The 25,122-nt window shown below is 37.9% G+C and overlaps 1 protein-coding gene and 1 pseudogene across 1 annotated transcript in view; one reads left to right on the top strand and one right to left on the bottom strand.

The window, feature by feature from the left end:
• ADGRV1 (adhesion G protein-coupled receptor V1) overlaps nt 1-25,122 on the top strand; it is a 506,902-nt gene that overhangs the window by 241,798 nt on the left and 239,982 nt on the right. The gene's annotated exons all lie outside the window — the stretch shown is intronic.
• Nucleotides 23,525-24,500, bottom strand: LOC118521938 (calponin-3 pseudogene; annotated as a pseudogene).

Raw genomic sequence — 25,122 nt, 5'->3', positions numbered from 1 at the left:
GACAGAAGCAGTTACTGAGCATAAGCAGTCAGGCTCCAGTCCTTGCCTTTAACCACTATGCATACTGCCACATAAATCAGGAATTAATGAGATTTACTCTATCACCAAAGGAGGTCAGTGATTCTCAGGTGCCTGTGAAACTGGTGGTTTCATTTGACTCAAATAGAAAACGCAGAAAGATTTAATAATTTGCAGCCTTAGGGGTTTAAAGTTTCCATAGCACATGTAAGCTAGTGGTTTAGATGTTACCTACATAAACATGGAGGTCTTGACACTGTGAAATAGGTTCTTTGAGACGGGCTGTGTATTGAACCTGTGATTATAGAATGCACGTAGCTAATGTCATTTGTGGTACTGAACTCAGTGATTTACATGTATTGCCTTATTGTTACAACAACCAGATGAGCCGGGACCTGCCATCTTTCCTATTTTACAGATGGAAAAATGGGACGAAGTTCCATTACCTGTCTTAACCTTCACTAGTAGAATGTGGCAGCCGGAAGAAAGATTCAAACTCGAGGCAGTCTGGCTCTAAAACCTGTGTGTTTAAAACACTGTGCCATGTGGAATGAGAAGGATCATTAGATGCAGATAATTAAAGCACAGTTAAAGTTTCTGAAGCCAAGGAAGGGAAAGGGGTTTCTAATGGAAGGACTGAGCATCAGTGGGAGATTAGTCCTCAAATTTGGCAAGAACAAGGTCCCTGGAAATTTGGAGAGAGATGATGAAAATGAGACATAAAAGGTTAGGGAGGAAAGGGGTAAGGAAGACGTGGGAGAGGCTGATTCAGACCACACCTGAGAGAAGTTTGGCAGTGAAGGAAGGGGACAGTCAGCCCGGGATCGGCCTGGGAAGGGGGGCAACTCAGGTGTCTCTGATCATAAAAAGCTTGCTGAAGGGAAGGTGGACCCTGGGGCTACCAGCTACCAGCAGCCAAAAGGGCAGGTTTCCCCATCTCCCCCCACCCCCTCCTCATTGGTATTTTCCTCTTTTGAAAGAGAGCTTTTTATAGAAAATTGATGAAAGGGTAATAAGATTTAGTGCATTTCTCTTTGGTTCCTGTTTTTATTTATACTTTTTGATTGCATGGAAATGTTTTATGCAGGCAAGTGACACTCTGCTAGCTTGCCTAGCCTGATCTTGTTACATCTAGAAGATTAGAGCTATAGTTTGAGCTCCCCCTCCCCCATTTCTTGAATCCAAATTTCTTTGATGACTTTATATGTGAATCTGCAGTCAGTTATGAAGTAAATCTGTAACTAGTGATTATCAAATAATTTTATAGTCTTTTCTGCAGCCAAAAATATTAATATTATGTTATTCACAAGTATGTGCTTTGAGAGGTTAAAATGATATTGGTATTCAGATAGACTGAAACTTGAATATTAATCCAAGTATTGAATTTCAGGAGAAATAATGTATTTTATTTTTGCTTTCTTCTTGAGTACACATTTCCTTTATATACCAAATTTTTCATTCTTAAATATTTTAATAAAGAAATCCAGCTTTTTTTCAGCATGCTTTCAAAATTTAGCTCAACCATAAACTGTTCTCACTAAATTGAAAATAAGTGGATGCTGAAGATACAAAAATAGTATTGTGGTCACACTACTGGGAAATTCAAACTTTCCCAAGTGCTGAAGTAGCAAAGCAACAGAAAGAGTGAGTAATATTCTGAATGAGGCTACAGTGACATTATCATGTTTGCAACATGGCTTTTGTTACTAGGAAAATTTGTGAGGCAAATCCAGACTTTACCAGAAAATACCAGTTTGGAATCTTCTATTACAGCCTCAGAAGCATAAACTATCCTTGACTTTTAAAAGACTAGTTTTGATGTCCCTAACTAAGGAAAATCAGCCTCTGAGAAAAATTGTTTTTATGAATATTTAATGATAGCTCTAAAGAACTTTAACAAATATGGAGTGTAGGAGGAAGAGACCCAGTTCTGGAATTAAAAGGACGAAGGGAGTAATATCCCTGAGCCGTATCAGAAAAGTCTTTGGAAAAATAATGCCTGCCTTGCAGAGTTATTAAAAGGATAATAGATGGTGTTCAAAAAACTTGAAACAAGACCTGGAGAACAAGGGAGCAGAGGAGGAAAGTGAGGTTGATTCCTGCTGCCACACAGCATTGAAGAGGCCCTTTGGGTTCTGCTCAGTCAAACACTTCCGAATGACTTCTGGAGCACCGAGCCTGGTTTGGTGTTCTTTTTTTTTAAAGATTTTATTTATTTGACAGAGAGAGACATACCGAGAGAGGGAACACAAGCAGGGGGAGTGGGAGAGGGAGAAGCAGGCTTCCTGCAGAGCAGGGAGCCCGATGTGGGGCTCGATCCCAGGACCTTGGGACCGTGACCTGAGCCGAAGGCAGACGCTTAACGACTGAGCCACCCAGGCGCCCCTGGTTTGGTGTTCTTGAGGTTTTCTTAAATCAACTGCGAGGGAGATGACAGTTTTGTTCAGCCCCACCTTTTAAAACAGTCAGCTCTATCTTGCCTGTTGCCACCCTTCTCATTGTACTGTCCCAGAAAGGCTTTTCTATTGGTCTGCATTATCTGTAGACACTGTATTAATTTTGCTTTGTTTGTATATATATTTTTAGAGATTTACTTATTTATCTTAGAGAGAGAGAAAGAGCAAGTGTGTGAGCACGGTGGGGGGGGGGTGCGGGTGGAGGGCAGAGGAAGAAGGAGAGAGAGAATCTCAAGCAGACTCCCTGCTGAGCGCAGAGCTGGACTTGGGGCTCCACGTGGGGCTTGATCCCATGATCTTGAGATCATGACCCGAGCTGAAATCAAGAGTCAAACGTTTAACCGACTGAGCCACCCAGGCGCCCTTGCTTTGTTCGTATTTTTTTTTAATTTTTTTATTGTTATGTTAATCACCATACATTACATCATTCGTTTTAGATGTAGTGTTCCATGATTCATTGTTTGCGTATAACACCCAGTGCTCCATGCAGAACGTGCCCTCTTTAATACCCATCACCAGACTAACCCATCCTCTCACCCCCCTCCCCTCTAGAACCCTCAGTTTGTTTTTCAGAGTCCAACGTCTCTCATGGTTCGTCTACCCCTCCCATTTCCCCCCCTTCATTCTTCCCCTCCTGCTATCTTCTTCTTCTTTTTTTTTTTTTCTTAACATATATTGCATTATTTGTTTCAGAGGTACAGATCTGAGATTCAACAGTCTTGCACAATTCACAGCACTTACCAGAGGACATACCCTCCCCAGTGTCTATCACCCAGTCACCCCATCCCTCCCACCCCACCCCCCACTCCAGCAACCCTCAGTTTGTTTCCTGAGATTAAGAATTCCTCATATCAGTGAGGTCATATAATACATGTCTTTCTCTGTTTGACTTATTTCGCTCAGCATAATACCCTCCAGTTCCATCCACGTCGTTGCAAATGGCAAGATCTCATTCCTTTTGATGGCTGCATAATATTCCATTGTATATATATACCACATCTTCTTTATCCATTCATCTGTTGATGGACATCTTGGCTCTTTCCACGGTTTGGCTATTGTGGACATTGCTGCTATAAACATCGGGGTGCACATACCCCTTCGGATCCCTACATTTGTATCTTTGGGGTAAATACCCAGTAGTGCAATTGCTGGATCGTATGGTAGCTCTATTTTCAACTTTTTGAGGAACCTCCATACTGTTTTCCAGAGTGGCTGCACCAGCTTGCATTCCCACCAACAGTGTAGTAGGGTTCCCCTTTCTCCGCATCCCCTCCAGCATCTGTCATTTCCTGACTTGTTAATTTTAGCCATTCTGACTGGTGTGAGGTAGTATCTCATTGAGGTTTTGATTTGGATTTCCCTGATGCCGAGCGATGTTGAGCACTTTTTCATGTGTCTGTTGGCCATTTGGATGTCTTCTTTGGAAAAATGTCTGTTCATGTCTTCTGCCCATTTCTTGATTGGATTCTTTGTCCTTTGGGTGTTGAGTTTGATAAGTTCTTTATAGATTTTGGATACTAGCCCTTTATCTGATATGTCATTTGCAAATATCTTCTCCCATTCTGTTGGTGGTCTTTTGGTTTTGTTGACTGTTTCTTTTGCTGTGCAAAAGCTTTTTATCCTGGTGAAGTCCCATTAGTTCATTGCTTTGTTCGTATTTTTAAAATGAGAGTTTTTTTCCCCCCTAATCTTAAGTATTTTCTAAGTGCTTGTGTCTTTATTGCTTGTGGTGAGTTGTTGAAACCTTAAGAACTGGAGATATATGTCTTTCTTATATATATATATATGTATGCTTTTATGTATATATATATATATTTAAATAGCCATATAAATGTCTTTTTAAAAATACATATACCTTTATATATGAAAAACATAAAATACATATATATATTTACATATACAGTGTGTGTCATGTAAGCTTGTGCGTGTGTGTGTGTGTGTGTGTGTGTATACTTTTGGAAATTGAAATAGGCGTATATTTCAAAAACAGAGAAATACTCTGTGATGAAACACTTGGTGTACTGCTAAGTACTACCTGCTATAAACACTGATATGCATAAATTCCATGTAATCCTTACAACACTGTGAGGTAGTCAGTATTATTTTTATTACCTCTGCATTACACATGAGAAAAAGGACCCCAAAAGATTACGTTATTTGCCCCCTTCCGCCACCCCACATCAGCTAGGTCTGTCAGCTCCAAAGCCCTGCTCTCCCTCCCCACCCCTCTGCAAAGGACACCAGAGAACTCCTCCATGGTGCCTTTTCCTCCCCTTCCATGGAACGGAACAGCATGGTCTCTTGGAGACGTTTTTTAAAACAGCTCTGTTGAGATACAATTCATAGACTGTACAGTTCACCCATTTAAAGCGTATAATTCATTGACTTTTAGTATACATGCAGAGTTTTGCATCCATCACCACCATCAATTTTATTTATTTTTTCTAGCTTTATTGAGGTATAGCTAACATTTACTACTATACTAATCATGTTAGTAGGTCTCTCTTAAGTCTCGTTTTTAGTTCTCTGACATCTTGCTTCCTTTTGTAAATCTTTTCAATGATGGGCCCTTACAAAATTGGTTCTTAAATTTACAAGTATATCTGTAAGTCCTAGGAAGTCATGTCTTGGAGCTTTAGCAGCTTGCTCTACTGACAGAGTGTCTTACATTTGGTTTCCCATCTGCCTAGCTAAGCTTTAAGGTCCTGAGCAAAAAGACTATTCTTTTTTTTAGTATCATATGCTATACCAAATGATAAACAAGAGGGCCAAAATGACAATAGTTATAAAAGTAAAGCAGCTTTTCCTATAGGCTTGTTAGTTGTGTGGAGTCTAGAACCACCTTTCTAGCAAAGCCCCATTTGGATCTAATCTCCCAAGTACGCAAACTCTTGTGTTCTGCCAGGGACGGGAGGAACTTGGTTTCAGGCACTATGTTTTGATTGTAAGGGTGAATGTTATTGCCAAATTGAAACATTTACATGTTACATATCAACAGCCAAGTGCATTTCATGGCCAAATTTCATCTGCAGAAGATGGCATGTGTAAGTGATCTTATGGGGCTAGGCGTGGAAACGGAGAAATCCCATAGCAACCCCAGACCCCACCTCTAAGCCCCACTCCAATTCGTTTTATGCCCTCGCCCCTTTAGAAATACAGAAATCAAAGTTAAATGAAAGTGTGATACTCTGAGTTCATATTCTCAATTTTTTTATATTTAAAAAATTTTTTCAGTACAGATTTCCCTTTTAAAAAATATGCATAGAGTTAACTGTATTTGGGAATTAAATGTATTTTATGTCGATGCTTCCAGAGTTTATCCCATTGTTACCATGTTCCTGTAAACCGTCTCTCTTCTACAGTAGCCTTGAAACTATCCCCCATGGTTTTACTCTGGCCCTGGTCTTTATAATCTGTTCTCTTCTCGGGGCCAGAGTAGTCCTTTCAAAGACTTAATCCACCCAAGTTATTCTCCCTTCTAAAATCCCTCAGTCACTTCCTATAAAAAGAGGAACTTTTGACCTTTGTCCAGCAGACCATTGAGGATCATTCCTGCCTACTCTGATCTCACCTCCTCCAGTCTCTACCCGTTCACCCAACACCAGCCACAGTGGACACATTTCAGTTTCTTAAACATACCACCTCCTTGTCCAGGGTTCTGGGTTCTAGTTAACCCCCAAGCCTTGAAGTTCTGCACCAGTGTTTACTTATTCATAAATTTATTCATCTGTCCATCCTTCACACTCAGCTCTTACTTTTATCACCTTAGAACAGCCACCCTGAGTAGCCCCCTGCTCCACAATATCACATCACTGTTTATTTTATATCATAAATCAGTATCTGGGCTCTCTTGTTTATTTATTATCTTCTGTCCCCTTCTTCACTTCCTACTTCTCACCTCCTGGAATAGAAATTCCATTCAGTCAGGAATTGCCTGTCTTGTTCATTGCTATGTTTCCAGCACCCACAAAAAACTTTTTGGCGCATACTAGATTTTCAGTAAGAACTAGTTTATAATGAGAAAAATAATTAGGTGCAAGGAAATTGTAGGCTTGCTCCTTTAAAAAAAAAAAAAATTCTTCAGCAATTTAAAACTAAGTTACCACCATTTTCTCATGAAAATAAGCTCAATTCCTTAAAGAAAAATCAGAATTAAAAAGATTATTCATATCACTAAAGAACTGTAATGTTGTAGGGTCTACACCTTACAAAGTGCATTATAACTCTTGGTTTATAATTTAAGTGCACTCAATTCAGAATTAGTTTTTCCAGAAAAATAGTTACAATGAGAAGTTAAGATCCCAAGCCAGCCACCCAAGCCTATTCAACTCTTAATCCGGCTATTATGGATCCTAATTGTACTTAGTAATTTTTCTTCATGTTAAAACACATTCTGATGTCTGATTGGGAACTTCAAGAAAGCCCTTCCTACTCCGACAGCCTGTCCTTTCTTCAGAAGCCCGAAGAAGCAGACCATAGAGGCCCAGCCTCGGGAGGGGAATTGGAGGCAGGTGATGGGGAGTTAGAAGTGAGAGGCAGACTTCTGGAAACTTGCTTCCTGAGTTCAGGGAGATGTTTCTGCAAGTGCCTTCGATGGCAGATGTGAAGGTTTCTGAATCTTGTAGTAGTACGAGGACAGGAATTTGTCTCTTAAAGCGGCTTTTTTAAACTTCTTATTGAGAAACAGAATTAAAGATGAGAGAACAACCATTGGAGTATACAGAAGAGTTTTCTTAAATAAGATCTCTCTGTATTCCAGAAGAATAACATTTTGTGTTCGATTGAGTGAGCACTGGGTGTTATACACAACTAAGGAATCATTGAGCACTACAACAAAACTTATGATGTACTACTATACGCTGGCTAACTGAACATAATAAAAAAAAAGATTGAGTGTAGACAGGATAGATAATAACTAACTGTAATAGCTAATTTTAATAAATAATTAACTTGTAAATGTCTATAGTGCCAAAGTAGATAATGTGGGCCATTAAAATAAGGACTTAAGCTACAAGGTTATCATATTGATAGTATGTTGGAATTAGGGATGAGGTGAAATATCCCAACATACTGTAATATGTCTAGACATAATGAACAATCCTGCCGTGTTTAGGTCATGTTTATAATTATGATGAAACTACTGAGCGTTTCTGAGTTTATTCTATTGGATACCACACTCTCAAAGCCTTTTAACCTATGAGTAGCTGAGAGCATTTGTTATAATGCTTGGTATTTTGCAAACAAATGAGCTGATGAGACATAATAATCATAAAACCTTGTTCCCTCCCCCAAAAAATATTTTTAAAAGTTGAAGTCTTTGCACTAAGGAATGTGGTTTTATACCTTGGAAACCTTCAGATAAAAAGTGAGTTAGTTAATTTTCTTTGCTTTCTTGAATCTGTAGAGAAGTGTTCAATAAATATTTGTTTTAGTAGGGCAATATAAACATGTTAAATTATATAAATAGAGGCTTGTAGGTATGGCTTACACTGTTTCTTCACTCCACAGAGGTACAAAGGCCAGAGGAATCTAAGAGATTAACCTCAGGAAGTCAGAATAGCTGGATTGCCACTGTTTTAACTCAGGTCATGGTCATCATTACTGTTTATTTATTACATACTTGTGAGACCACATAAAAAATGACCTATATTATACAAACAGTCCACACGTGAACAACCTTTCACTCTTAGAGTGAAAGGACTATTCTTTTGAAAGTGTTTGTTAGGGTTGATTATTGAAGACTCTTGTGTGAATATAGAAAAGTCAGATGAGGGCAAGCAAGTCTGTCTATCTCCTATTTGAGTCTTAGTCAGAGCAGCAGAAAAATCTATTTATTCTCAAAAAAAAAAAAAAAAAGAAAAATCTATTTATTCTCTAGGTAACAAAAAGAAGAGAATCTTTACTGAAATTTTTGTAGAAGCCCAATTTAAATTTATCTCTTTGTATGTAACAGCTATTCATTGTTCCCATTCCACAAATATTTAGTGTTATATGTAATATGTCAGGTTTTTTGCTAGGAACCACAGACATACAGATAAATAAGATGTATCCTCAAGCAATTTATAGTCTACTAAGAAGGGCATAAACATGTAAATAAATGAATGCAATAAACTATTAGAGGCCTATGATGGCGGCCTGTACAGCATACAGTGGGAACAAAAAAAAAGAAGAAAAAAGGGAGTTATTAATTCTATCCAGGGTGAGGGGTGGGGTCAGAAAAATCTTTTATAGAGATGAAAATGCTTAAACTGTCTTGAAAGATAAGAAATCTTTACCAGGTAGAATCTACATATAATTAAAATACAGACATTAGTAAAGGCAGAGGAATGGGCTGTGTCTGGTGGGATTAGTGATGCAAAAGGATTGCTCTATATTAGAGTATATTCTGTTTATTTTGCAAGGCTTCAGGGATGGTTCAACTGGTTAAGGTCTGCTGGGGAGGAAGGGAGAATTACTTCCCTGGCAGATTTGGAAGAGATGGGGAGTAGTCTCCAGACATGAGCTGAATTGATATTTGAGGAAATGAGAATTTCTTTTTTTTTCTTTTTTAAGACTTTATTTATTTATTTGACAGAGAGAGAGATAGTGAGAGAGAGAGATAGTGAGAGAGAGAGCACAAACAGGGGGAGTGGCAGTCAGAGGGGTAGGGAGAGGCAGGCTCCACACTGAGCAAGGAACCCGATGTGGGACTCGATCCCAGGACCCTGGGATCATGGCCTGAGCCAAAGGCAGACGCTTAACTGAGCCACCCAGGTGCCCTGTAAATCAGAATTTCTTGTAGGTTTTTCAAGGATAAGAATTTGGGTACCACAGATACATTTTCATGTCTCATGAGCAGTTTTCTTAGAAATGTGTTAAATAGTCTAATCTGAAAAGGCCACTGTATCCAGTTCTATACTACTGCTCAAAAAAAAAAAAAAATCAGAAGTCTCTGTTCTGTAAGGTGTCAGGTGGTTCTGTAGGGTTTTTGTCTTTTAATAATGCACAAGATAATACCTCTTTAAAAGTGAAGCATTCATCACACATTAAGATAAAAAGCTATTTCATATTTTAAAGAACAATTCCTCCAAACAACTCCAATGAGGTCTTTGTTACTAGCTCAAGCGAAGAAACAGGAAAAAGCTAATCGGGTATAAAGTGTGGTTTTCAGTGTTACTTCAAATGCAATCTACTGCGGTCATGTTAAAGGCCCATACAAGTATAATTTAATATAGTTTTACATATTACAGTATTTAAACTTGCATAAAAATATTAATACAACACTATATTTTATATGCCTTTTACATAAGCCCCAAGGACAAATTTCAGAAAAACACGACAGTGGAGTTGTGGTAACTTCAATGTTTAACTGTAGGAAATATATCCTGTGCATATTTTCCATAATATTACCTTTTGTGAATCTACTATTGAATTCATGTTTGTAAGGTAAAGATAGAATTCAGAACATAGAGAAATACAGTGAAAATGCCACAAGAAAATATTTGTGTCATTGTTGAAAGTTCAGCATGTGTACCTCTTTTCTAAGTTATTAATAGGCCTGAGAACAACAATATAAGCAATTTCTCCTAAATAGAAGCGAGTCTGAGAGAATAGACTTCCGTCAGAAGTGGCTGATGTTAGGGAGAGGGGAAGCTGAATTCAAACAGTTTTGTGAGAAACTAGAAAAGAGGAAGCAATTCAGCTTCACAATCGGTCACTGATACTTGGTTTACTCTCTTTGGAGTTTACAAGTGGCTGCCAAGTTACGTATCACGCAGGCTGCCTAATCCTTGGAGGCCTCTCTTCCAGCTGATGTCTGCGTCAGTGGTGGCCATGAGAGAGGAAACAACTTGAGGAAAAGATTGTTTACCACTTGAGTTTAACATGGAATTAGACGGCTGAAGTAAGTGGTTTAGAACACCACTGGAATGCTGTTTTGTATACATTTAAAAGACACAGTGATTCCGAGAGTTACTGAACATCTAGTCCTAAATGTTAATTAGGATCTCATTCTGAAGGGCACCTTCTTACCACTTCCTTGGAGGTAAATATGAAAAGCCAAAGACATACATTTAATAAATACCTCTTATGTTTACAGTCGTGTATAAATTCTGTGTGACATGAGACAAATAATCTGACTAACAAACCCCAAAGTCATCACAGTCGTGTTCTCCAGAAGATTATAATTAAGGAGAGCTGGGTATATTTATAGGTATATGAAACAAGAGAAAACAAGAGTTTGAAATTGGCTACATAAATGTGGTAGACTTGTCATCCATTTTTTGTTGCACATTTACACTTTTTCCCACTTACAGATTATAATTTACTTGAGGGTAAGGACTCTAACCACATTTGTTTGTTAGATCTCCTTCTGTGGACAAGCTGGAACAAATGGGAAAGAAACCATTGACCAGCTGCATGTGAGTAATTCTTTCCCCAGGATAAGCCCACTTTAGCTTTCAAGTGGAGAATGGCTTGGGGAAGGTGTTGTAGAACGAAGGTCACAGACTCAGACATGTTTGAAACAAGGTTTTTATTCCTGTTCTCCCAATGTGCAAGCAAATTTGCAGAAGGAAGGGAAGGAAGCATCCACCAGCAAAAGCAGGGTGAGGACTCCAACCTCACTTCTAGGAGTAGAACCTAAGATTCCCACCCCCACTGTCTTTCCAGAAATTGTTTTGAGGTCCACAGAAAAGATAGACGCTTATATTCAGAAGTAAACCCACTTAACATATGCATTTGAAGAGCAGTCTGTGTGCACATTTTGAAAACAAAAAAAGTATCAGTAAATAAAATCGGCTATAAATTTGAAAGGAGATTTGAAAAGAAAAGAAAAAGCAATTTTCATTTAGAAAAATAAATAAGGCATGACATGAGAGTAATAGTTAAGATATTTTGTTAAAGTTTAAAAAAAAATTTTTTTACTTTTAAAATGTGTGACATATAGTTATTTTGATTATGGAAGCACTGATTCCCCTCATCAAAGGAAGAATGGCTTTTCTCCCACTCCTAAACAAGATTTAGCCTTGTTTCTTGAAATTTAATTTTTTTTATTGTGCTTCTTTGATTTGATTTTTTCCCTTCATTTTCCCAAATGGAAGTGGCATATATTTAAAGTTTTAATTCAATTAAACTAAATTATTTTAAGAAGGCATTTTCAGGTGGGTTTTCTTTTTCATTTCATTTATATAATTCTTAGAGGGTAATAGTATTGTTAATAATACTCTCTTTGAGGGGCACCTGGATGGCTCAGTCAGTTGAGCATCCAACTCTTGATTTAGCTCAGGTCATGATCTCAGGGTCATGAGATTAAGCCCCACATCAGGCTCTGCGCTGGGTGTGGAGTCTGCTTAAGATTCTCTCTCTGCCCCTCCCCCACTCCCTCTCCCTAAAAAATAAATAAATAAATAATAATCTCTTTGAGCTTCTGGTGTGATCCAGAGACTTTAAATATGCTTCTTCATTTTATTTTCACAGTAGTGCTATCAGTGGCCATTATTGTCTTCATTTTATAGCTCTGTAATCTGAGACTCACAGAATATAATTAAATCTGCCCAAGAAGCCATAACTATGAAGCAGGACTAAGATTTGTACCCATGTATGTGTCTGAATCTTTTATCCACGAAACTACCCACAAATGTCTATAAATGTGCATATATGTATGTATATCACATGTACATACTTTGTTATGCACCCATCCTTAGTTGATAATTGATGGAATATTTTGTATTTCTTGGATTCTACTTAGTACATTGCCAAGAAACTGCTGGATTTCACCTGTGCAATTTTTGAAAAGAAATTAAATGATGCTCTCCAGGAAGGGTTCACATTTGCTCATTATTTCTGGCTTAATCAAATTAATGGGAAAGAACAAAAAGTAGCTAAGACCAGAGCCCCTGTAACCAGTGTTGCTGGAAGTTATGCCCCTATTACTTTGACACGTGTGTGTGTGTGTGTGTGTGTGTGTGTGTGTGTGTGTGTGGCCAAGGGTCTAATTATTGGGCTGTTAACAATATAAGTACTCATTAAATGTGCTACCATTTAATAGACTTTTCTGATCACAAACCTTCATTAAAAGTCTTAGAAAGGTGTTTTGTTTTTTTTTAATCTTGTATTTTTCCATAAAATTCATCTCATTGGATAACTGAAGAGAGGTGGACTCTGGCCAGTGGTTCACAGTAAAGAATGAAGATTGGGTGTGTGAGTGATGCTCAGAATTTGTAATATTTCTTTGCTGTTTTTATAGTATTGCTGCAAATTGTGGAAAACAAATCTGGAAAATTGTAGAGATTGGAAAAAAGAGGCATGAAGAATAAAATATGGGGCAAACTTATATTTAACTTTTGAATATAAGCTAACTTTTACTAAGGATTAAGCCATTGGAAGAAGTTCTAAAATTCATGTATGGGAGAAAATTACAGATTTTCTCAAAGGTTTTAGAGCAGTGACCTTTTCCATTAATATGTTTGCCTCCACATAGAAAGCTGTTTCTAGATTTTAAATTTTAATTTAATCTTTTTTTAATTTTAATTTGATATTTTGATTAAGTATAATTATTTTAAAACAAAGATTTTTCTCACTTCTGAAACCAGTTTTACAAAGCTCTGCAATGCTTCTTTGTGTGTCTTTCTCACTCATTTTAGAGGGGCCGATAGGAAATAACAGTACTGAATACTCTGTTGAGAATCACATATTGTACCTGTTTTAAATCTCCATCTTACAGATATGGAGACAAATGAACTTACCCCTGGCCTCTTGCCTAGTAACTGATGAAGTTGTAAATAAAACTTACATCTTAAAACTTATATTACAGTTTTTTTTTTACTACACATATATTTTTCATAACAAGCTTTTAAAAACTCCTCTCTGTGATATTTTCCATTTAAAATTTTCAAGAAAGCTTTGTTCTGCATGAGAAAGCTCCACCTGTGCCCAGACAGGCCTTTGGATGCACTCACTGCTTACCTGCTTAGACATGATAAATTGCTCTCTGTGTTGGCATTTTACATATAGAAAATGAACTCCTTTAAAAAAAAATCTTATTGAAGTGTAATTAACATACAGTATTATATTAGCTTCAGGTTTACGATATAAGATTTCAACAATTCTATACATTACTCAGTGCTCATCGCCATAAGTGTGCTCTCAATCCTTTTTATCTATTTCACCCATCCCCCACCTACCTCCCCTCTGGCAACCATCAATTTTGTTCTCTGTATTTAAGAGTCTTTTTTTGTTTGTCTCTTTTTTTCTTTGTTTGTTTGTTTTGTTTCTGAAATTCCGCTTGAGTGAAATCATATGGTATTTGTCTTTCTCTGTCTGACTTGCTTCACTGAGCATTGTACCCTCTAGGTCTATTCATGTTGTTGCAAATGGCAAGATCTCATTCTTTTTTATGGCTGAGTAATATTCGTGTGTGTGTGTGTGTGTGTGTGTGTGTGTGTGTGTGTGTATATACCACATCTTCTTGATCCATTCATCTATCTATGAACACTTGGGTTGCTTCCATATCTTGCCTATTGTAAGTAATGCTGCAGTAAACATAGGGGTGCATATATCTTTTTATGAAATAGTGTTTTTGTTTTCTTTGGGTAAATACCTAGTAGGGGAATGACTGGATCGTATGGTGATCAGTAGCATATACTGATCATATCTCTCATGGAGGATGAGCGACAATATCCAAAAGTACACAGATGTTTTTAATCAATGAGTAAGTACAGAATTAAATATTTATAAATGATTTTTAACATGAATCAAATTGTATTTTCAAAACTCTAAAAATTGTATCAATAAATGTCCTCAAAATCATGTTAAATTAAAAATCCTCACTTTAAAAAATGTCTGTGACCATATTATATATTATGCTATTAATAACTCAAGATCTTTAAATTAAGGTAGATGTTTTTGACAGTAATATTTTCATCAAAATGGCAGTTCAGTAGGGAAAAACAATTCTGTCTCTACCTTGAAAGTTCAGGCTTTGAACATAATCTTAGTGGGTCTATGCCTAAAACTACTAGCATCAGTTATCTCTGAATTGATTTTGTTTGTCCAAAGATATGATTGTGAAGAATTGTGATTCTTTCTAAAATATTTTCAGATAAACCCTACACAGATCTTTAGTGATAGTGATATTATACTAAAAATTACATGTTCATCTTTGGTAACCAGAGGGAAGGCCATATCTTGCTTCTGTTTTCTAGAATAGCTACATGGTATTTCAGGCCTTGAAGAGGATGCCATACTAGAGAGGCAGCAAGTATATATTCATTCCTAAACACTTACCTGTTTTTTTCTCTTTTTCTATTATTTCAATAGATATAAAATCTGATGTCAAAGTGCTGATCTTCAGATCCCTACTTAGTACTTGGAACGTTTTTATTTTAAATCATGAACTGGTCACTCTTGTGATACATGGTTTCCGGTCGCAGCTTCCATATTTAACTGGAAGCAGTATCGGTACAATGCCAGCTTGCCCCCCCGGCTGGAAATTTATTTGCATATGTGCAGAATATACCTCTTTCTAACTGCCACTTCTCTAGTTTTTTTACTTCTTTTGCATTTCACCTTCTCACACCCCCTTTTCCTAACCCACCCCCTTAAGGCCATCATTCTTACCCTGCCCTTGGTGACTGTCAGATGTGCCCACGTGCTCTTCATCCTTTTATTAACAGAACTGTGACACGAAGAGGTGAGTTTTAGTAACTAGCACTGCACACTCTTGAGGGGAAAGAGTGATAGGTTCTGTTGGTGTTGATTTGCAGATGGGGAGTCATAATGAACAGAATGGGTGTGGTGTGGTACATGAGACCCCTTCTCTTCCTTGTGTGGCTCCTATTTAAATCATCATCCTTAGCATTACTTATTCCTCGTTGCTTTTCTCCTCTCTCGTTTTTGTCCCTCGTCAACTGAGGGATCACACTCATAAAATAAAAGTACTTCTCATATACTTTAACTTTATTGACATTAACCAAGTGTTTTCTTTTTTCTTACAAGTTTTACAGCCATAAGTAGGATTTCTCAATCTTAGCACAATTGACATTTTGGGGCAGAAAATTTGTTGTGAGAGACTGTTCTGTAGGATGTTTAGCACCGTCCCTGGCCCCTACTTACTAAATGCCAGTAGCACCCATTTCCCTAGTTGTTACATCAAAAAATGTCTTCAGGTGTAATCATATGCTTCCTGGGGACCAGAATCACCCCCATTTGAGGGCCACTACCCTAGACAACTAGTCTAATTCCTTTCATCATTTCTTTCTACACGTTCTATGAAATTATCCTGTTGTTTTTAAATTACAGAACAATGATCTCATTTGACTTCAGGATGTTGGTTTCGACACTACTGGGCATTTCATTGCCTCTGATTCTTTTTGTTTCATATCGTGGTCTCTTCGAGAGCTGCTAATACAGGTTCACAGTGTTGTTTTTGTGTGCGATAGTGAAAAGATAATTTCAGTGACACATATACTGGGTGCCTGTGATAGTTGATTGCCTTATCAGTCTAGCTACTGTTTGAAGAATATCTTGGTGATTACTCTGCCTTCTGATGTGCTACCTGACGATTTTTTTCAAACCAAGCTACCAGTTTCAACTTTTTGTGGAAAGTAGACCCCACATTATCATTGTTTTGTTCCCATAGCCCCAAAACATGGAGCAAGCCTTTTGACTGTCCTGGTATTTGCACTGAAAGCTCTGCATTCTGGTAAACCCTTTAGTTGTGAGAAATCCAGGATAGTTCAAATCCTACTTGATATGCCTTTTATTTCCCTTTCAATCAGAGCATCTTAGCCCTACTTTAATTTCTGTTGTACAGTGGAATGGGGAATTTAGTGCAGGAACACTGAGGTCCTGGGAATGAGGTGGGCCTATAGGTGTGGTATGTGTAGTCTCACAGTGTTTTCCAAAAACTGAGTTTGAATGTTTGCCATGGACCTCCCGGCCCCGTGTTATTTTATATCTGGTTCCTCTACACATTTGTGTTGATTGCCTTGTACCTGATGGTCTTTGATTTGCAACCCTTCATTTAAGGACTGCTTCCCACTTTATTATTTGGTAGAGAAAATCTTTGGTTTTCTGTAGATTTTTAATAAGACAAACTCATAGATATATTTGTTGTTCAAGGTCTCTTTCAAGGGGCACCTGGGTGGTTCAGTCAGCTGAGCATCCAACTCTTGATTTCGACTCAGGTCATGATCTCGGGCTCAGCTCAGTGTGGAGTCTGCTGGAGATTATCTCTCTTCCTCTCTCTCTGCGCCCCCTCCACTTGCGTGCTACTAAATAAATAAATAAAATCTCAAAAACAAAACAAAACAAAACATTTCTTTCAGCTATCCCATAACAAGAAATCAGCTTTATGAAGTAATTTACAATCTCTTGGCATTGCTTTTAAAATGGTTGCTTGCTCCCAGGCAATTAACTCAAAGACTTTTTAAACTGTGGAGACTTTACAGGTGAAATAGCAATCTGTGTGATGTTGATTAAGGATTATTAAAATTATCTTCTCCAGGGGCGCCTGGGTGGCTCAGTTGTTAATCTGCCTTCCGCTCAGGTCATGATCCTGGGATCGAGCCCCACGTCAGGCTCCCTGCTCAGCGGGAGGCCTGCTTCTCCCTCTCCCACTCCCCCTGCTTGTGTTCCTGCTCTCGCTATCTCTCTGCCAAATAAATAAATAAAATCTTAAAAAAAAAAAGTATATCTTAGTATAACTCCTCCATAATTATGTAGGAATATTCCAATACTAGCTCAATTCCTTCAAATTAAAGTTTGTATCCACAAATCTCCCTTTAAAATGCAAATTTGTGGGTGATAGCAAACTCATCAGCATATAAAAATTATACGATCAACTTATTACACAAGCCTACATGAAATGGGACAAGCTTTGAGAAGTGATCAAAGGAAGGGTTATGAAGTTGGTTTGTCTGACACAGGTAAGGACTCGGTTGTGACCATTCCAAACAGAGCAGTATGGAGATGTGGAGTGCTAGGAAGGGATTGGCTAACAGAATATAAATTGAGAAAAAGAAATGAATCTGCCTCATAATTTGTCTGGGCCTACTTGTCTTAACCTGTTGTTTTAAGGAGTTAATAAATACCAGGGTCTTTAGGCTAGTAGCATGCTACAGAAAAGAAAAGAAGAAAAGATAGTGGTGTTACTTATTCCCTACCCTTGGTAATATTGAAGTGGGTTGGCCAAGAGCTCATTAACTCCAGCATGGCCAGTACCAATCCCATGATGCCCTCTCCTGATTTTAGAATAGCAGTAGTCATACTTAGAAGGCATCCGCAATCCAGTTGCTGATATTGTCTGTGTTTTCTTCTTACAATGACAAAGCACAAATTTACTGAGCACTTGAGCCAACCTATTGTTCTGGAGGCCTGTTCTTGGCACTGTTTTATAGGAACTTGCTCAAGGGAACCCTGACCAGAGTCTTGCTAGTAGTACCTAATAGACAGATACCTTTCAGTTTCCCTTTGAAGATGGTATAGATTGCATGGACCACTCTCTCCTAGTAGGTCTATGGCTTTAGCTCCTCAGACTCCTCTTCTGGCCAGATACCAATTGCTGGAATGTCTTAGTTCACTGCTGGGCTCACTTACTTTCTGTTTCTATGACAGTATTTAACAGAATGGTAGTAGGATGAGACCCACCTATAGAGTTTAATACAAATGCAGAATCAAAGTCCCCACCCCTAACCTACTGAATCAGAATTGCCCCAGGAAATTTTTCTGCATGCTGAAATTGTAGATACACTCCTCCCCACTCTCCAGCAGTGATCTCATCATTAGCTATAGCTTTAAGTACCATTTGTTTGTTTCATTACTTGCAAATTTATATCTCCACTACAAACCACTCTTTGAAGCTCTGGTCTTATATACTTTGTTGCCCCTCATTTCTCCTCTTGGGTGTTTCATAGGTATCTCCAACTTAACATGTCCAAACAAAATGTTTAATATTCCCTCAGAACTTGTTCCTCCCACATTTTTCCATATCTCAATAATTGGGACCATCTTTCCCAGAGTTTCTTCAGCATTATTCATTCCTTCCTGCACATTACCCAAGTATCCAACCTATCAGCAAGTTCTGTTGATCCTACCTCCAGATTATGCCATGGCTTCATATACTTTTTTTCCAAACCTATCCACTACCTTTTTTCTAGCCCACCATGTGCCTTATGTGACTACTGAAATTGGCTTCTAGTTGGTCTCCCTGCTTCACCTTTAGTTTGCTTCCAACTTAATCTATATTGAGAAATCAGTGTCATCTTTTAAAAATGTCATGTATGTCCTCTGTTGAAACCCTTTAATGGCTTCCCACTCCTCTTTAAATTCAGTTCACACATCTTAGTGTGGCTTCTATAACAGTGTGTGGCCAGCGTGGTGGGCCTCATCAGTCTGCCCCCTTCCCCAGCACTCGGCCCCTCACTCACTATGCTCCAGCCACAATGACTTTGCCTTGGTTCCCTGAGGGTCCCCTGTCTTGAAACATTTGTGGGTACAGTGGCCTCTTCCTAGAATACATTTTTCCCTTGTCCTTGGCTCCCCACATTGCAGATCCCTTCACTCAAGTCAGGGATCATGTTAAGTGTCACGTTCTTAGGGAGACCTTCCTCATCATTTACTTTATTCAGACCTCCCTCATCCTCAGCACACAGTATTCTCCCAGTTCATTTTTCCTTTCCTCTATAGTACTTGGCATGTTGTGGTTATTTATTCATTCATTGCTGTTTTCCCCATGAGACCGTATGCTACGGGAGGGTGAGAACCATGGCTGCTTTCATTACTACTGTATACTCATCACCTAGAACAGTGCTGAGCCAATAAAAAACACTCAATGCATATTTATTAAATGAATTAATTAAGGTTTAGATTTAGTTTGTTTGTCCTTAATGTAGGGCCAATAAATGTTAGATGGGGTGAGACTTTTAATAATAACTGATTTCATATTGAAAGTGGAAACCTACAAACTAAAACCTAACTTGGAGTTGTAATAATTCAACTCTACCCAGTATTTCATCTGTCATCCTTTTATATGGTTTAACATAAATATTTAACAACATTAACTAGCCAACCCTTAACTTCCTTTACTTGTGTAATTCACAGTAAGATTTTGTACCACAATTTTTAAAAATTCAGCATTCCAGAAATTTATGTGGAAAAAGAACAAACACAAGGTTGACCTTAGATACAGGTGTAAAATGGCCATTTGCCTACACACTCTGAATTGAGGGAGGTTATAAAAGCAAAAACAACTAAAAGGTATTCATTAACTCTTGATTGTTGTTCCTGAAATTTCACCATTTTGAATATTGTCTTCTCCTTGGGGTTCTGTTAAAATCATATGTACACGAAAGGGTCATTACATTATCAGAGTTCAATGTACATGAGATCTAGTGCATCACTTTTATCCTAGTAGAACTGGATAGCAATAAAATAATTTTGTTCTTCTAGGAGTAAGAGTGAGCTTTAATAGAAAACTGATCCCCATATAACTCTATGATAGCATAATTTTATTGTTAAACAGAAATATTTATGTAGGTTTCTGCCCATTACTATGCTGTGAGCTCATAAGAGCAAAAAAGGGGTCCATCATTATGACATCACATCATAGAATTCACAAAATTGTATTGAAAGAATGAATAGGTAAACCAAATATATATTAACAACTTTTTGTGGCTTGTGCCAGTATTTAAAATAAAAAATTCTGTACAACAATTGAAATGATGTTAAAACATGCATAAATATGCTTATGGACTTTGGAGGAAGAAATAAGTCCTAGCTGGCCTTTTTTCATTGATAATACATAGGTATTTGATACCGGATACCAAGTGTCACACTTGGTGTTTTTAATCATTGTAGTACAAATTTGCTTTTCAGTTCTTACATTAGGTCCTTTGTGTTCTTCCTTCCTTCCTTTCTTTTCTTTCTTTCTTTCTTTCTTTCTGTCTGTCTTTCTGTCTTTCTGTCTTTCTTTCTAATTGAAGTGTAGTTGGCACACAATGTTACACTCGTTTCAGGTGTGTTTTCTCCTTTCTCATCTAACCATTTTCACCTTCTATGCTTGGCTTATTTTTGTTAAGTGGTGCAAACATTGAGTAACATGTATTGACGTTGGCACACTTTCACAACCCGCCTGTGGCCTTTCTCCTTATTACCTTATCTGACACTCTTTAAACTGTATTTTTACTATTCTTGCACAACTGATTCTAGTGAAATAGAGAAGCCATCATTTTTAATCCCCTGTCTGCTATTTTTCTCACAGCAGGAGCTGTGGCTACTTCTGGGGTATCATTAGCAAGTTAAATGCTGAATATCACATTTTGGATTGTGGCCTCTTATGAGTCATTTGTCTTTTGAACAAGGTGTGTCCAATGTTGGAAAGAAATCATAGCAAGGTCTACACTGGAGTGCCAACAAGCTTTTCAAAAGGAGTTGCCACACCCAAACCTAAAGCATTTTTTTCAACAGCTAAGATTAAGAGTAATTAACATTTAATATACCCCCACTTATATGTCCATTAAGTTTCCATGAAAATTAACATTTTAGCCATGCGTGTCAGCACTCATGTTAACTTCTTTATCTTTCAAAGATTTGTCTTTATTAGAATGGTCTTTTCTTAGCAGAGATCTTTGTTTTAGATTGACTGCTTTTCTATAAAGAGTAATCTTGCTCTGTGGAGGCTGATGGTCTAGATGAACTGATGTCAACATTGTGGGCTCTTTACAGGCCTCCATTGTTTATTATGCAGAGGAGGCTCATGTGGGTAGTGAGGAAAAAGAGCTTAATTCTATGACCTTGTACAGATCATTGCTTTCAGTGCTGAAATCTCCTCCTAAGTAAGTATATCTCCTCCTAAGAGTACTTTTTTGTTGATGGTCTATTTCAGTAGGTGGGGGAAATTCCTTGGTAGACCTATTTTCTAAGACTTTACAATATAAAAAGAATTAAAATGTATTTTTTTTGTCATTTGTTAACCTTTTCTGTTTGTGTAAAAGTAGCCATATTTTTTTACTATTATGTAGTTTTCTGTGACTATTTTTTGTGCACAAGTTGGGATTTAACATCCTTCTGTGTATTTGAGAAAACCCTATCTAATGTATATAAAGTTAAGCGGAGTTGTTGTAGTATTTATTAATGTTTTTGTATGAAGAGAATTGTCCTAAGTCAAAAAGATAAGTCCTATCATAAGTGCGTACCCACACATTTGATGGGAAGTCTGTGATGAAAGAGGGGGATGATGGAGAATATTGTCCTTTCTTGCACATAAGCAGCCTTATTCCCTCATTTGAGAGACTTTGCATGCATACTCCAAACCGCTGCAAAATCCTTCATCATTCTGGCTGCTTACTTTAAAATCCAGTCTAGTTGATCAATCTTGTGATTCCTGGAACTGACACATTATTCAAGATTCTTAACCCCAAGGGGAAAAAAGTCTCTCCCATTTTTTTTTTTTTTTGCTCTTGATTCTTTAATTTCATTAATAGAGCCTAAGATTGCTTTAGCTATTTTAGCTATTTTTTTATTATGTTATGTTAATCACCATACATTACATCATAGCTATTTGAAATAAATCATAAAGATAGCTTTAGGTATCATACAGTACAAATCATCTTGCACCTTGCCTGTTCTCCCTATGTTAGGTTTTTGAAATGTATGCAAGCTCCTGTGTGCAGTCTGGCTTATGCATCTTACTGGCTGTGCTGTTCTGCTCTGCTTGAATGTACTGTTGCCTGTTTGTTCCTTCCTTTCTTGGTGGACTCTTGGATGATTTCCACTCTTTTGTTCTTCCATACAGTACTTCTGTGACCCCTACAGCGTAGTGGTTAACAGACTCAGAACTAGATTGCATGTGTTTGTGGGTCCACCGAGTTATGCGACTTGGCAAGTTATGAACTGCTGTGCCTCAGTTTACTCATCTGTAAAATGTGGTACATTTTCTATAGGGTAGGTATGTTATGAGCATAATACGGTAAAAGCACAGGAAGGACTTGCAACAGTGCCTGACGCATAGGAAGCATGGTGCAAGTGTTAGCTATTACATGTATTAACACAGTCCTTCTACATGCCTCCTGAAGTGTTTAAGTGTGACACTTTCTCTCGGGTAGATACCTAGAAGGGTAATTTCTGGGCCATAGCAACGGAATATCTCCAGTTTTACTAAAAAATTGTTAAATATTTCTTTAAAAATATTGTACCAACTTATACCTGTGGTGCATAAGTTCCTTTTTACCTTCTACTTCAAGTCTGTTGTCAGACTTCTAATTTTTTTCAGTCTGAGCGGTGACAGAGTAGCTCTCTGTCATTTTAATTTGCATTCCCTGATAAAGAGTAAAGTTGAAAATCTTTTCTAATTGGCCTTTCTGGGAATTGCCATTAATATTCTTTGCTTAAAACAAAATATATAATACTGTATTCAAGCATATGAAATTAAAATATAAGGAAACTCACTTTTTACCTCTAGGAGGAAGGGGCAGAAGAATAGGACTTAGCTGCATCTGTAACATTTTATTTCTTTATTTTTTTTCACACTGATCCGGATTTTATTTAAACATTAGTGAACAATAATGTAGAGACATTGATATGTAAATTTCTAAAATGCTGCATCTTAAATTTAGTTAGCCGAAGACCACATTTAGCTATAAGCATGAGTTTAGTCCTCCACATAGAAACAAGATACTAAACTGTAAAAAAAAAAAAAAAAAAAGCTTCCTACTGTTTGAAAATCTCAGTTTATTAAGTAGATTGTAAAAATGCATAGGTCTTTAATAAGAGAATTGGCTGTACAAGAGTACTCCCCTTCCATAGTATTCCTTTTTACTTCATATGCGAGTTATTGCTTCTGCTGTAGGATTGAACTCTTACAGCACTAAAAGGCAACTGTTTAGGGAAGAGGCAGAAAAAGGAAAAGGGAATGTATGAAAGGCAGTATTTCCTTTAGGTACAAAAAGCATAATAGTGTTTTAGGAAGACAAGATAAAAGTTACTCAAGGCTAGCTTGGTTCTCACTGAATAAAAACAGTGGGCTAAATACTGAGCTCCTCTGTGTCAGTCTAATAATCAGTGCCTTGGTCACCCTATTGATAATCTCTTGGGTAGTCATCTTGGTACTCTCCATGATATTCATCTGGGTGTTCTGCCTGATAATCACTATCACTAATTTCAGACCCATTTGCTCCTTTTCCTTGGCTTCCATTGTGAATGACAGGTTCTGTGGGAGTGGCTCAGTATTTGGGATCATATACTTGCCCCCCAAAGCCCAAACACACTCATTCCTTTCTGGGAAGCAACTTTGTTGGTTCCCATCTGTAGAGAAATTGTTGAGTTGTCTGCTGGTTGTAAGGTCAGCTTCTGATCGTAGATATCTCTTCTGGAACCTGGTGCTAACATCCCCGCCTGGCTGGCTCCTTTGTTGGTGCCCAGATGCAGGCTAATTGTGGTCTGCTCTAAAGGTTTGTCAGTTTGCATTTGGGGATCATAAAGCTGCCTCCTGGTCCCATACTGCCCTACCTGCCTGGCTGGCGCATTTGTTGCAAACCATTTACACGTTGGCCAGCTTTTAATTTTCCTTCTTCAAAACGTTCTTGTTTGTTTTCCGGCATACTTAACCCCAATGTCGTATGGAATCCTTTTGTTTTAGCCAGACCTGCCAGAGCCAACTGTGTAGTCTGAACCTGGGTCGTGTTTCCATTCTCAAAAAGATCATTTGCTTCAAATATGTCCCATGGCTTCATGCCATAAGCCTGAGTAGCATTAATAAAGTTGCCAATATTCTCCAACTGAGGCCAGTTTAACGAGAACTCATTAACCTTCCCTGAGCCCTGGCTGTAGTTTATGAGCTCGCAGAAGATGATGCCATCTTTGAAACCCAGCAGAAAGTTGATGCCCGTGTGCATGCTTGTCACCTCTTCTGTCCAATTTCGAAGATCTTCCCCTGCCTGATGATCATACTTGGAAGCGATCTTGTTCTTGACCTCTGCTGAGAGACTGTAATAAAGGCCCTTGTTGAAGAGGGTTATAGTGGTTCGGGTGGTGGGAAGAGGCTGCGCTCAGGTCTGGGGGTTTCTCTAACTCGGCTTCCCCACTCTTGGCCCTGAGGAGTGGCCACACCGCGAGATGCCCGGAGCTCCCTCCCCTGGGCGGTGCAGGAGATGCTCTGACCTGTAATATTTCATTTCTTTAAACACCAAAAATTTGAAGAAAATTTGAAAAATGTTTATTGTATCTGGGTGATGAGGAGCTGGTGATATTTTATATTTTTCTCATTTTCATAATGTTTTCAATATTTCATAATTTAAAAAAATCAATTTGGGTTTCATTATCAAGCCAGGGAATCGTGTTTGGAATTCAGCAATTAAAAAGTGATAATATTTTAAATATCATTGATTAAGAAAATTAGTATGTATGTGTTACTAAAAGAAAACCAGATACTTTCAGTAACATTTTAATCTTAAAAGTGTAAATAGTAGAATTAAAATAATGATAGCATTCCATTTATTTTAAAAATATAGAAAATAGGGGTACCTGGGTGCTCAGCCTGTTAAGAGTCTGCCTTTGGCTCAGGTCATGATCCCTGGGTCCAGGGATTGAGCCCTGCATCAGGCTCCCTGCTCTGCGGGAAGCCTGCTTCTCCCTCTCCCTCTGTCCCTCCTCCTGCTTGTGCTCTCTCTCTCTC

Source organism: Halichoerus grypus, chromosome 2, assembly GCF_964656455.1.
Source record: "Halichoerus grypus chromosome 2, mHalGry1.hap1.1, whole genome shotgun sequence".
Taxonomy (NCBI): domain Eukaryota; kingdom Metazoa; phylum Chordata; class Mammalia; order Carnivora; family Phocidae; genus Halichoerus; species Halichoerus grypus.
Note: the sequence above shows the minus strand (reverse complement) of the source record. Positions and strands in the feature narration are given on the sequence as shown.